This window comes from Doryrhamphus excisus, linkage group LG7 (genome assembly GCF_037039965.1).
Source record: "Doryrhamphus excisus strain RoL-2023G ecotype Guam linkage group LG7, RoL_Dexc_Guam_v1.1, whole genome shotgun sequence".
Lineage (NCBI taxonomy): Eukaryota > Metazoa > Chordata > Actinopteri > Syngnathiformes > Syngnathidae > Doryrhamphus > Doryrhamphus excisus.
The window spans coordinates 3316045-3328564 of record NC_136363.1 but is presented as its reverse complement, the minus strand read 5'-3'; the positions used below and the strand labels follow the sequence as shown (position 1 = coordinate 3328564).

Sequence of the window (12520 nt, the reverse complement as noted above, 5' to 3'; positions counted from 1 at the left end):
CCTGCGCACTTACCACTTTCTATACCGCATGTCCTCCAATGAACTGCTTTGCTCAGACACAATGCAGAATGGGAAACTTCAAAACTCTTATTGGTACTTCTTTGTATATTTTTAGGTGCACCTTTGGAGTGTTAAGTTACTGTGTGATGAGTTTAGTGTTTTTTTGCAAGCATAAACATGGCTAAATAAACTAATAGACAGAGACATGTTATTTTCTATAATAGACATGTTTTTGGAATGTGGGAGGAAACCAGAGTACTTGGGGAAAAACTCCACACAGAGATGGCCGAGGGTGGAATTGAACTCGGGTCTCCGAGCTGTGTGGCCTGCGCACTAACCACTTTCTATGCCGCATGTCCTCCAATGAACTGCTTTGTTCAGACACAATGCAGAATGGGAAACTTCAAAACTCATATTGGTACTTCTTTGTATATTTTTAGGTGCACCTTTGGAGTGTTAAGTTACTGTGTGATGAGTTTAGTGTTTTTTTGCAAGCATAAACATGGCTAAATAAACTAATAGACATAGACATGTTGTTTTCTATAATAGACTTGTTTTTGGAATGTGGGAGGAAACCCACGCATGCACGGGTAGAACATGAGGTGGAATTGAACCCGGGTCTCCTAGCTGTGAGGTCTGCGTGTTTCCCACTAACTGGGGCATACTTTGCTCTTAAAAATATGTCATTCTTCAGACCGCTACTTATTGTTAATCCCTAATTATGATTTATTTAACAGTCAGGAATTTGTATTAATGCCTTCCAAATATACACTAGCTTTTCTACAAAGCGGCTAATAAGTCATATAACTTGATGATGCTTACTGTATCAACTAATAAATCTTCATAATAGACTCATTACCCCATTCATGAATCTGAACACTGACAAATAATGAATAATTATTTGGACATTTGCAATGTAAAGCACAGACAGAGTCACATGCATATTAATTCATTTGGCAGTAATATTGAAGACCAATAACTTCAACCCCAAAAGAGGAGATTCTATTATTTTCCTGACATATGACACAGCGTTATAATTTCACTGATGCCTCCAAAAAAAATTGTCAATTGGAAATAAACAAGTATTAAGTATGAGTAACGATGGGCAGCACAATGAGACCAATGTCACGAGTCGCGTTGAGAGGATGAAGCTGCAATTGAAGCACATTAGCACATTAGCAATATCATTACAGGTAATCTTGGTGTACAATTCACAAACAGTGGCTGCAGAGCTACATTAATACAAATCCCAAAAAATAATAATAATAAAAAATATATATATTTTAAAAAGTCAGATAAAAGACTAAATAAATATACCAGACATCTGAAAAAGGATTTAAAAGATTTATACACCAAAGCTGAAAATCTCCGCAGTGATGGTCTTTAATATTTTCATTTAATAGTTCTATAATAGTTCTATCTATAAACTGGTTTTATTTCATAACACATGATTCTATGTTTTCATAATTCACAATGCAAAACGAGAAAATAAATGTTATATAATGACTCAATAAATGCAAAAATTCCTAATCATAAATAATCGGTTAAATCCGGTAAATCTGAATCGAGACTTTCCTTAAATGTATTATAGAACCTTGGTTAGTGTCGGGTAGGACTCAAACCAAAACAGGCGCTAACCGGATCAGTTTTTCCCATAAGAAATCATGTAAATCCAATGAATCCATTCCAGAAAATAATAATTATTGTTATTATTATTATTTTATTATTATTATTTATATAATAATAATAATAATAATAATAATAATAATAATAATAATAATTATTATTATTATTAAAAAAACAAAACTAATATTTCTAAATTCGAGGTTTATTATATTTATTATTTACTGTAATTAGGGCTGTCAATCAATTAACATATTGGATCATGATTAATCGCATTTTGTCCATAGTTAACTCACAATTAATTGCATTTAATCACAGATTTACATATATTTTTATGTATAATAATTTGGGGAAATCACTTGGTGGTAAAATAAAAACACATTAAATTACATAAAAAATTATCATTATAAATAAAATATAATATAAATATATTATATATATATATATAAATAATATATAAAAATATAATAATAAAACATTATTGTGTTACAATACTTGAAAAAATTATTACAATTATTTACTAAATTAATTACTAAAATTATTCATTAGAAATTGTCCTTTTTTTCATGTGAGCTGCAATTTGTCCTACTTTGTTACGGTCATTGAACGCACCATCAACCATTTTCCGATTTTCTAAAGTGTACGTCAACAATTCTTATTTTGTGCATAAAAATAAAAATTAAGATATTTGAGAACAGTGGAATGTTTTATCAGAGCTTTTATTGTAGAAAATCGGAACCCAAGCACTGAAAAAGTTTGTACATTTTTCTGTTTTTAATGAATTTAAAAAATATTTTTTGGAAAAACCTGATGCGGCCCAGCCTTGCCCAGACCCTAGCTCCAGGGGCCCCCAGGTAAATTGAGTTTGAGACCCCTGCGCTTGATAGATCGCTGTAATGTACCTCGATGACTAGCTAGTGCGCTAACGCCTACCAATAATTTGCATCTTGTACCCAAATATTAGCTTGCAGTTCAATACAACCTAGCCAAGATGCGGCTCGGGGGCTGTGTAAAAAAAAAAATGGTCCATCGATGCATTCATGTTCGCTTCACATTGTGGTTCCACCCGCTATGCAGGATGTGTCATTTCCTCGTCAAACCTTTCGAACGTTCGAGCACCTTAATGGCCAAGCGGTGGGTAGTAAATGGTCAAAGCACCTTGGTGGTCTCATATATGACGAACATAAAGGATTTCATGGTAAACACTTGGTGACGTCTTCTCTATTTGTAGCAATAAAGTTGGGTGGGAGATTCTGCCACCGATGACTCAACAACCCTCATGGCGTGGAACAAGATGTCCATCCTATTCGTGTTGTCCCCGCGAGTCACCATCATTCCGTTATGGCCGTTATGACCAATGATAACATCCACAGTTACGGGCGCCGCGTGACGCGTGTATTCGCATGGCAGCGCTGGTCAGCGACGCTTTGGGTCTGAGCCCGGGATAATATGTGGGAAGTGGCGCGATCTAAATCATCGCTTACCTCCCCACTGTGGCGTTTGTCACCACGCAGTGCCTGGTGGGCCAGACATCTTCGTCACTGGGTGTCTCAACAACGCCTGCCAACATGGGCAGATTTATTTTAGGCAGCGATGATACAAATAGAAGCTGCGATTGTGGTATTGATTCCATAGTGAGTAGGGTGGAACCTTGGTTAGTGTACTCCTCAGTTAGCATCTTTTTTAGTTACAGTAACTCCAGAAGGGCTGCACGGCGGTCGAGTGGTTAGTGCGCAGACCTCACAGCTAAGAGACCCGAGTTCAATCCCACTCTCGGTCATCTATATGTCTATTAGTTTATTTAACCATGTTTATGCTTGCAAAAAAAACACTAAACTCATCACACAGTAACTTAACACTCCAAAGATGTACTTAAAATATACAAAGAAGTACCAATATGAGTTTAGTGTGCAGGCCACACAGCTTGGAGACCCGAGTTCAATCTCACTCTCGGTCATCTCTGTGTGGACTTTGCATGTTCTCCCCGTGCATGAGTGGGTTTTCTCCGGGTACTCCGGTTTCCTCCCACATTCCAAAAACATGTCTATTATAGAAAACAACATGTCTATGTCTATTAGTTTATTTAGCCATTTTTATACTTGCAAAAAAAAAACCTAAACTCATCACACAGTAACTTAACACTCCAAAGGTGTACCTAAAAATATACAAAGAAGTACCAATATGAGTTTTGAAGTTTCCCATTCTGCATTGTGTCTGAGCAAAGCAGTTCATTGGAGGACATGCGGCATAGAAAGTGGTTAGTGCGCAGGCCACACAGCTTAGAGACCCGAGTTCGATCCCACCCTCGGGCCATCTCTGTATGGAGTTTGCATGTTCTCCCCGTGCATGCGTGGGTTTTCTCCGGGTACTCCGGTTTCCTCCCACATTCCAAAAACATGCTAGGTTAATTAGCGACCCCAAATTGTCCATAGGTATGAATGTGAGTGTGAATGGTTGTTTGTCTATATGTGCCCTGTGATTGGCTGGCCACCAGTCCAGGGTATATCCCGCCTCTCGCCCGAAGAGCTTGTATCGGTACTTGACTTTTATATTTCTTAGCTACCCTTTGAGTGTTAGGTTGCTGAGTGATGATTTTACCCATCTACGTATCTAAGATGACACCATGATCCTGACTGTTATATTGAGTAGTGAAAAGCTCATTATTAGTTCCCTTAATACCCCGCCTCTCTCCCAAAGACAGCTGGGATAGGCTCCAGCACCCCCCCCCCCCCACCCCCGTGACCCTCGTGAGGATAAGCGGTAGAAAAAAAAGCTTCCTTTCATGAGATACACACCTACATGTGAGTCCCAGGCAGGTATGCAGCAAGCAGATGTGTGTGGCTCCGCCCAGGAACTTCCATAAAAGGGCAGTAGCCTACTATAAATGTTGATATCTTCATAAGGGAGTGAAATTACTACATTAGCAGTGGATTAAATACTTATTTAAGTTATTTAAGTTAATTTCAAAAGCACAGAGAAAGTTTTTTTTTTTTCCCAAATAAGGTCTTGTTTTGCTTTTCATTGTTTTCAAGACTACATTAGGCGGTAATTGTATTTATGTGAAGTAAAGAACAAGGTTTACCATAAAGCGGAACAACAAATATGAAATGAGCTGGGAGTAATTTTTCATCACCTCGGAGAAAGCAGAGAAGCGTATCCGCTGATTGGAAACACTCAACCAATCACGGCAAAACACAGAGGAAATGGTGTGGTGAAGAAATAAAAAATGAAAAAAAACGCCTTAAAATCCATTTATGACTGAACCTCTCTGACATACATTTATGGCGGTATTTTATTGTGTAACATAAAATATATATCGGGCGTATATCTGTGACATTACGATATCTCACCAAAAGATCCTATTTTGTATGTTAATGTGGTTCCACGCGGAAGGATGCACTGCAAAATTTTCTCAAATGCTAATTTACGGGAAATTTACGGTTTGATACTTATGTTTTTTTGTACAAAAAAAAAAATTAATGCCCTTTTTTAACTAACTATGTTATTCAAATGACCAGCATTTGCCCCGTTTTTACATGAATGTATGTTGTGTATGTTGTGCATGTCTCATTTTCTGCTGTGCATAAACCATTCAAATTCGGTGACTTTTTTTCCACGAATATATTAATAAATCATCTCGGTTTTATTGGTTCCTACAACAGTGACGTACCGCCAGGGGGTATTTTGAATAAAAACAAAAATTAGCAGCTTAACACTCAAAATTACGAGTGCGCCTGAACGCCTCTTTCTTTTGCAGGAGCCAATCACAAGGTATAAGGGAACTCATGATGAGCTTTTCAACCCGTCGGAAATCACTACTCAATATAACAGTCAGGCTCATGGTGTCATCTTAGATACGTAGATGGGTAAAATCATCACCCAGCAACTTAACACTCAAAGGTTAGCTAAGAAATATAAAAGTCAAGTACCGAAGTTTAAAATAAAAAAATTGGAAACTATTTTAACTTCTTCCCTTCATACTTTATTCCCAGCAGACTAGTTCATTGGCCGATGGCTGATTCGGGTTAATCGCTCGCTCGTTGTGGATGCGGGTTCAACACCATTGTGACATATACATCGGAAATTACGGTAAGACATTTTCATTCATTCATTTATTCGTTTTCTACCACTTATCCTCACGAGGGTCGCGGAGGTGCTGGAGCCTATCCCGGCTGTCTTCTTTGGGCGAGAGGCGGGGTACACTTTGGACTGGTGGCCAGCCAATCACAGGGCACATATAGACAAACAACCATTCACACTCATATTTATACCTATGGACAATTTGGAGTCGCTAATTAACCTAGCATGTTTTTGGAATGTGGGAGGAAACCAGAGTTATTTTTATTTTTATTTTTATTTTTATTTTTATTTTTATTTTTATTTTTATTTTTATTTTTATTTTTATTTTTATTTTTATTTTTATTTTTATTTTTATTTTTATTTTTATTTTTATTTTTATTTTTATTTTTGTCACATACCGAAGTACGAGGTGATATGACCATACAATGACATAATGTGTACCATAGTAACTGCCAATATATTGATATATATACTTCATCCTTGTATTTAGCAAACATCAACTGCATTGGAGTATTGGATGACATTTTTAGCTAATTGGTTATTTTTAGCCTTATGCATTATTTTAACTGTTTGAAGATGAACTATATCAGCAAGTTGAAGTATTTGTGATTTTAGAAATAAGGAGTTAGTATGTTCTCTGTAGGCGGCATTATGAATTATCCTTACTGACCTTTTTTTGCAGTACATCTAGCGAGTGAAGATTGCTTTTATAGTTATTAGCCCATATTTTCCACACAATAAGTAAGATATGGTAGAACCAGAGAGCAATAAATAGATGCAATAATATGCATACACTGTAATGGTGTATTTGTATGAGGCATGAATATAATACATTCAAATGTTTTTTTTTTATTGTTGTTGTGGTAATTAGATATTTGCAGCAAAACTCTGCAGCAAAGGTTGCAATACTCGTCTGTGTTGTCCCTGCACTGCCTGTTCCTCTCCACATCACAAGTGCAGGAAAAAAAAAAAAAATCCATTTCCGGGCAGCCCATATATGGTCAGACGGCGATGAGGTGTGCAATAGATGAGTCATCCCTTGGACTCCCACACTCCCTGGCCTTGCATGTGTGCAAGACAAAGAAGGAGGGAAAAACCGAGCGAGACGGTGAAAGAATAAAGACGTGAAAAGCCTTGCAGAAGCAACAGCGCAAAACCAAAGTAACGGTGCTCGTTGAATGACATCTGCAGGTTTACTCGGAAGGAGAAGGCAGATTGACTGCTGTGCAAAAACAACAAAAATATCCTCTTCTTCGGCCATCCAAGCCCTTCAAAATAAGAGGAAATAAACATTAAAAGCATGATATGCATGCACTAATATGCACAATATCTGCAAAAATGCACATAGATTTGTATGGAGCAGGATCATAGAAGACCATACACGACACACGAGTCAGGCGCTTCAGTTTGTGCAGGGGCGTCAACTGACGATTGGCTATCTGGAGATGTTGCAGTATCTATATTGGGGGTCTATCAATGCAGCGGTTGTTGTATTTTATCTTTGTTGACACTGTACTCGGCTGCACGGCGGTCGAGTGGTTAGCACGCAGACTTCACAGCTAGGAGACCAGGGTTCAATTCCACCCTCTGCCATCTATGTGGTTATCATCCAGCACCCCCCCCCCCCCCCCACACACACACGACTCTCATGAGGATAAGCGGTAGAAAATGATTGAATTACGGCTTAACACTCAAAATTACGAGTGCGCCTGAACGCCTCTTTCTTTTGCAGGAGCCGATTGCAAGGCATAAGGAAACTAATGATAAGCTTTTCACTACTCAATATAACAGTCAGGCTCAATCATCATGGAAAAATCATCACGCAGCAACTTAATACTCAAAGGGTAGCTAAGAAATATAAAAGTCAACTACTTCTACAAGTTTGTCGAATCGTTAGCGCGCAGACTTCACAGTTAGGAGACCAGGGTTCAATTCCACCCTCTGCCATCTATGTGGTCATCATCCAGCACCCCCCCCCCACGCGACTCTCATGAGGATAAGCGGTAGAAAATGAATGAATTATGGCTTAACACTCAAAATTACAAGTGCGCCTGAACGCCTCTTTCTTTTGCAGGAGCCAATTGCAAGGCATAAGGAAACTAATGATGAGCTTTTCACTACTCAATATAACAGTCAGGCTCAATCATCATCGAAAAGTCATCACGCAGCAACTTAATACTCAAAGGGTAGCTAAGAAAGAGGTTGACTGACTGTTATATTGAGTAGTGGTTATCATAAGGAAACTAATGATGAGCTTTTCACTACTCGATATAACAGTTAGTTCCCTTATTACCCAGCCTCTCGCCCGAAGACAGCTGGGATAGGCTCCAGCACCCTCTGCGACCCTCATGAGGAAAAGCGGTAGTAAATGAACGAATGAATGAATGACCCTGTACTTGTTGCCTGGTCCTGATGTGTTGTTGTTCTCAATCTGCAGAATACTAAGTTCTCTTTGAGGGACTAATACTGTAGGAACATATGACTCACAGCACCGAGGCTAGCCTGGAGAAGCTTTGTTCGTTGGTTTTTTGGGGGGTTTTTTTTTTTTTTTTTTACAGCTTGAGCTGCAGTTGTTTGGGATTCACTGCACTAGTCATCATCATCATCATCATGGAGCACCATGTATGTCTTTCCTGCTCTCGCATCACTTTCCCTTCAGGGCACCTGTTGGTAGGGAGGCCTTCTCAGCCGGTGAGTCACTCTCTACATGCTGCACATCTCTCTCACTGTTTACTAAATTCACACCACCTGCTCCATTAGTTCCTAATCACTTTTTTTTTTGGTCTTTCCAAAACAAAAGGGAAGGCTCAGAACAGCCTGCTGTTATTGTTGTTGTTGTTGTTGTTGTTGTTGAACCAATGGGAAACCTCCGTTGCATTTAACAAAATTCACAGCAAAAAAATAATAATAATGTGCCTGCACAACATTTAGTATTATTAGACATTAGTATTATTAGCATTATTAGCATGAGACTGCTGACGCTGTACAGGCAAAATGATTTGACAAATTTGTAGGTTAAATAAAACGCAAATAAAGTAAAGAAACATTCATTTTCTACTGCTTATTCTCACGAAGGTTGCGGAGGGTGCTGGAGCCTATCCCAGCTGTCTTGGGGCAAGAGGCAGGGTACACCCTGGACTAGTGGCCAGCCAATCACAGAGCACATATAGACAAACAACCATTCACACTCAAAATGATCTGACACAATTGTAGGTTAAATAAAACTCAAATAAAGTAAAGAAACATTCATTCATTTTCTACTGCTTATCCTCACAAGGGTCGCGGAGGGTGCTGGAGCCTATCCCAGCTGTCTTGGGGCAAGAGGCAGGGTACACCCTGGACTAGTGGCCAGCCAATCACAGAGCACATATAGACAAACAACCATTCACACTCAAAATTATCTGATACATTTGTAGGTTAAATAAAAGGCAAATAAAGTAAAGAAACATTTATTCATTTTCTACTGCTTATTCTCATGAAGGTCGTAGGGGTGCTGGAGCCTATCCCAGGCTATCCCACCCTGGACTAGTGGCCAGCCAATCACAGGGCACATATAGACAAACAACCATTCACACTCAAAATGATCTGACACATATGTAGGTTAAATAAAAGGCAAATAAAGTAAAGAAACATTCATTCATTTTCTACTGCTTATTCTCATGAAGGTCGCGGAGGGTGCCGGAGCCTATTCCAGCTGTCTTGGGGCAAGACACCCTGGACTAGTGGCCAGCCAATCACAGAGCACATATAGACAAACAACCATTCACACTCAAAATGATCTGATATATTTGTAGGTTAAATAAAACGCAAATAAAGTAAAGAAACATTCATTCATTTTCTACCGCTTATCCTCACAAGGGTCGCGGAGGGTGCTGGAGCCTATCCCAGCTGTCTTGGGACAAGAGGCGGGGTACACCCTGGACTAGTCGCAAGCCATTCACAGGGCACATGTAGACAAACAACCATTCACACTCAAAATGATCTGACACATTTGTAGATTAAATAAAAGGCAAATAAAGTAAAAGAAACATTCATTAATTTTCTACTGCTTATCCTCACACAAACTTAACTTTCAATTTACGGGCGCACAAGTTTAAGTTTCACTTAAGGAACTTAAGGAAGTTGGATCTTAAGGAAGTGAAAGTTAAGTTTGTGTGAGTGAGTACATAATGCACTCAATAATCTATTGAGTGTCTACCAGTATTTTAAATTTTTCAGTCATATGTATGTGTTGCTCAATTGTGCTATGTGAGTGGCAATATCATGAAAGGATTCAAATAGGATTCAAATTTGTTTTCTTTCTACCCAAAATCTACTTTAAATGTAACATGATTATGCTTTTTTTTTTTTTTCAAAATAAATATATAAGTAATAAGTATATAATTTGCAGCATAGGCAAAACTTTGTGCAGGTTTGCTAGCACTGCAGTCATCAAACTGACACCTTTTACAGGACCCGTGCTGCATGCTAGCTTTTTTAATATTTCCAGTGTGTGAGGGCCCACGTCCCGTGGAGGCCAAAACTTTTTTGCTTGCATTAAATTTAATGATCATTTGTTTATGTAAGTGCGTCTGAACAAGCCCACGCTTTACTCTCAGAGGATACTGTGGATACCTGAAGGGCACTCATGTGACCAATTTTTAAGTATGTGTGTTGCTGTGATTTTATTTTTATTTTTTTCCGGTGTGCTTGTGCGTTTCGGTTGTGCCTGTTCATTCCAGAACATTACTAATGTAACAATAACACAAATTCCGTACGTATGAGAGAATCTCCTGTTGCTTCAACAGCATGGCATCCCACTCCGTCCTCATGTTTCTGTTATTTTTTTCATACAAGAGGAGGAACAATGACTAATTCTTATGTTTTCGACTTCCTGACTCATATTCATCGGGAAAGCCATCCTTCTCTGTAATGTGGGAACTCGGCCAACACTTGGGTAACAGACGCCCACATTAGGCTATTCCTTTCACAAGTGGAGAACCGCCCAGGTCCGCCAACATCTCCACAGAGAGAGAGAGAGAGAGAGGAGGAGGAGGAGGCAGGGAGGGATGGAGAGGAACACCTATTCACTAGTGTGTGTGTGTGTGTGTGTGTGTTCGTGAGTGTGTGTGTGTGTGTGATGGCGGAGGCAGACAAACACAAGGAAATCGAAATCTGAAGTGTTCGCCTCTCTACTTTAACTGGATGCGGAGAGTCTCTCGATGAGGACACCACCGGAACAGTGGACACGTCATGCATGTTACTGCATTGCTGGAATATTCAAATACTGTACTACTTCATACACGTGGTCGGTTATATAAAGAGAAAGCCCAGAGTAATATAATATTATTAATATTGTACAATTAAATACAAGAATTGCAACTCATACTAAAGGAAGGGACGTTGCAAAGGAAGGAGATATACCTACGTTTAGAGACCGATGCTTTTCCAGGGTCAGATCCTTTCACATGTTCAAGGATCATCTAATTTTATTTTGCTTTTTACTTTCACTTTCCTTTTATTAATAATATATGGGAGTGGGAACATTGTAAAAATCCAATACATCTAATACAGTATTTTTATTGGCCCTTGACACATAAAAATATTATTATAAAGTCATAATATTGGGAGGAAAAATAGCATTAAGTTGAAATATTACTGAGAAAAAATTTAACTTTTTTTCACATTCGTAATATCAGGAGAAAAAAATAAATTTTATGTTGATTTTGGCTTTTTTGCTGATATGCCGATATATTTCCAATTCTCAAATTCTGATACCGATATCAGCCGATACCGATATGTGTAACATTACATATCTCCTTTGGTGGAATATTGGTATTCATGATTTTTATGCTGACATCTGGCCGATAATTATCAGTAATTATCAATAAATATTGGACATCCCTAGTTATAATATTATAATAAGTGAAAATATTAGTAGAATAAAGATGATAATAATAATATTAGCATTAATATTAACACCTATGTGAAGAAAGTTGTAATATTTGTACAAAAATTGCAATAAAATGTGCAATAAATGGTGAAACCATTGTCACAGCAGGCAATAAAAAAAATTATAATAAAGTCATAATATTAGGAGGAAAAATAGCATTAAGTTGAAATATTAACCAGAAGAAAAATAACTTTTTTCACAGTCAAAATATTTTAAAGTTTAAAGTTATTTTAAAAAAATTATAATTAAGGATGATTTTAAGGATGATTTTTTTTTCGCTGATATGCCGATATTTCCCAATTCTCAAATTCCGATACCGATATGTGTAACATGACATATCTCATTTGGTGGAATATTGGTATTCATGATTTTTTATGCTGATATCTGGCTGATAATTATCAGTAATTATCAATAATTATTGGATATCCCTTGTTATAATATTATAATAAGTCCAAATATTAGGAGAATTAAGACAATAATAATAATAATATTAGCATTAATATTGATATTAATATATTAATAATATAATATATTATAATATGATATTATATATTATAATGTATATTATTATTAATTATATATTATTATATATAATTTATAATATATAATATTAATATAAACACCTATGTGACGAAAGTTGTAATATTTGTATAAAAATTGCAATAAAATGTGCAATATGTCACAAAAATGTGCATGCAATGTGCATTGTCACCGCAGGCTGTTTTTTTTTTTTTAATATACAAAAAAATCTTTTAGAAAATATAAAAATATGACTATGTTTGGACATCCCTGGTATGGGAAGACATTATGAAGTGAAACTGTATCATTTCACCACGCCCAAAGGCACACGGGCGGTGGCCAATTTCCACATTTGTGTCTGCAAAT

At 37.4% G+C, this 12520-nt stretch overlaps 1 protein-coding gene across 3 annotated transcripts in view; it reads left to right on the top strand.

The window, feature by feature from the left end:
* Positions 1 to 12520, top strand: part of LOC131101788 (adhesion G protein-coupled receptor B1-like) — a 72275-nt gene that overhangs the window by 25670 nt on the left and 34085 nt on the right. For all 3 annotated transcript variants that reach the window (XM_078791912.1, XM_078791913.1, XM_078791911.1), the window contains exon 3: positions 5616 to 5712. The gene's annotated coding sequence lies outside the window, so the exon portion shown is untranslated. The remainder of the gene's footprint in view (positions 1 to 5615; positions 5713 to 12520) is intronic.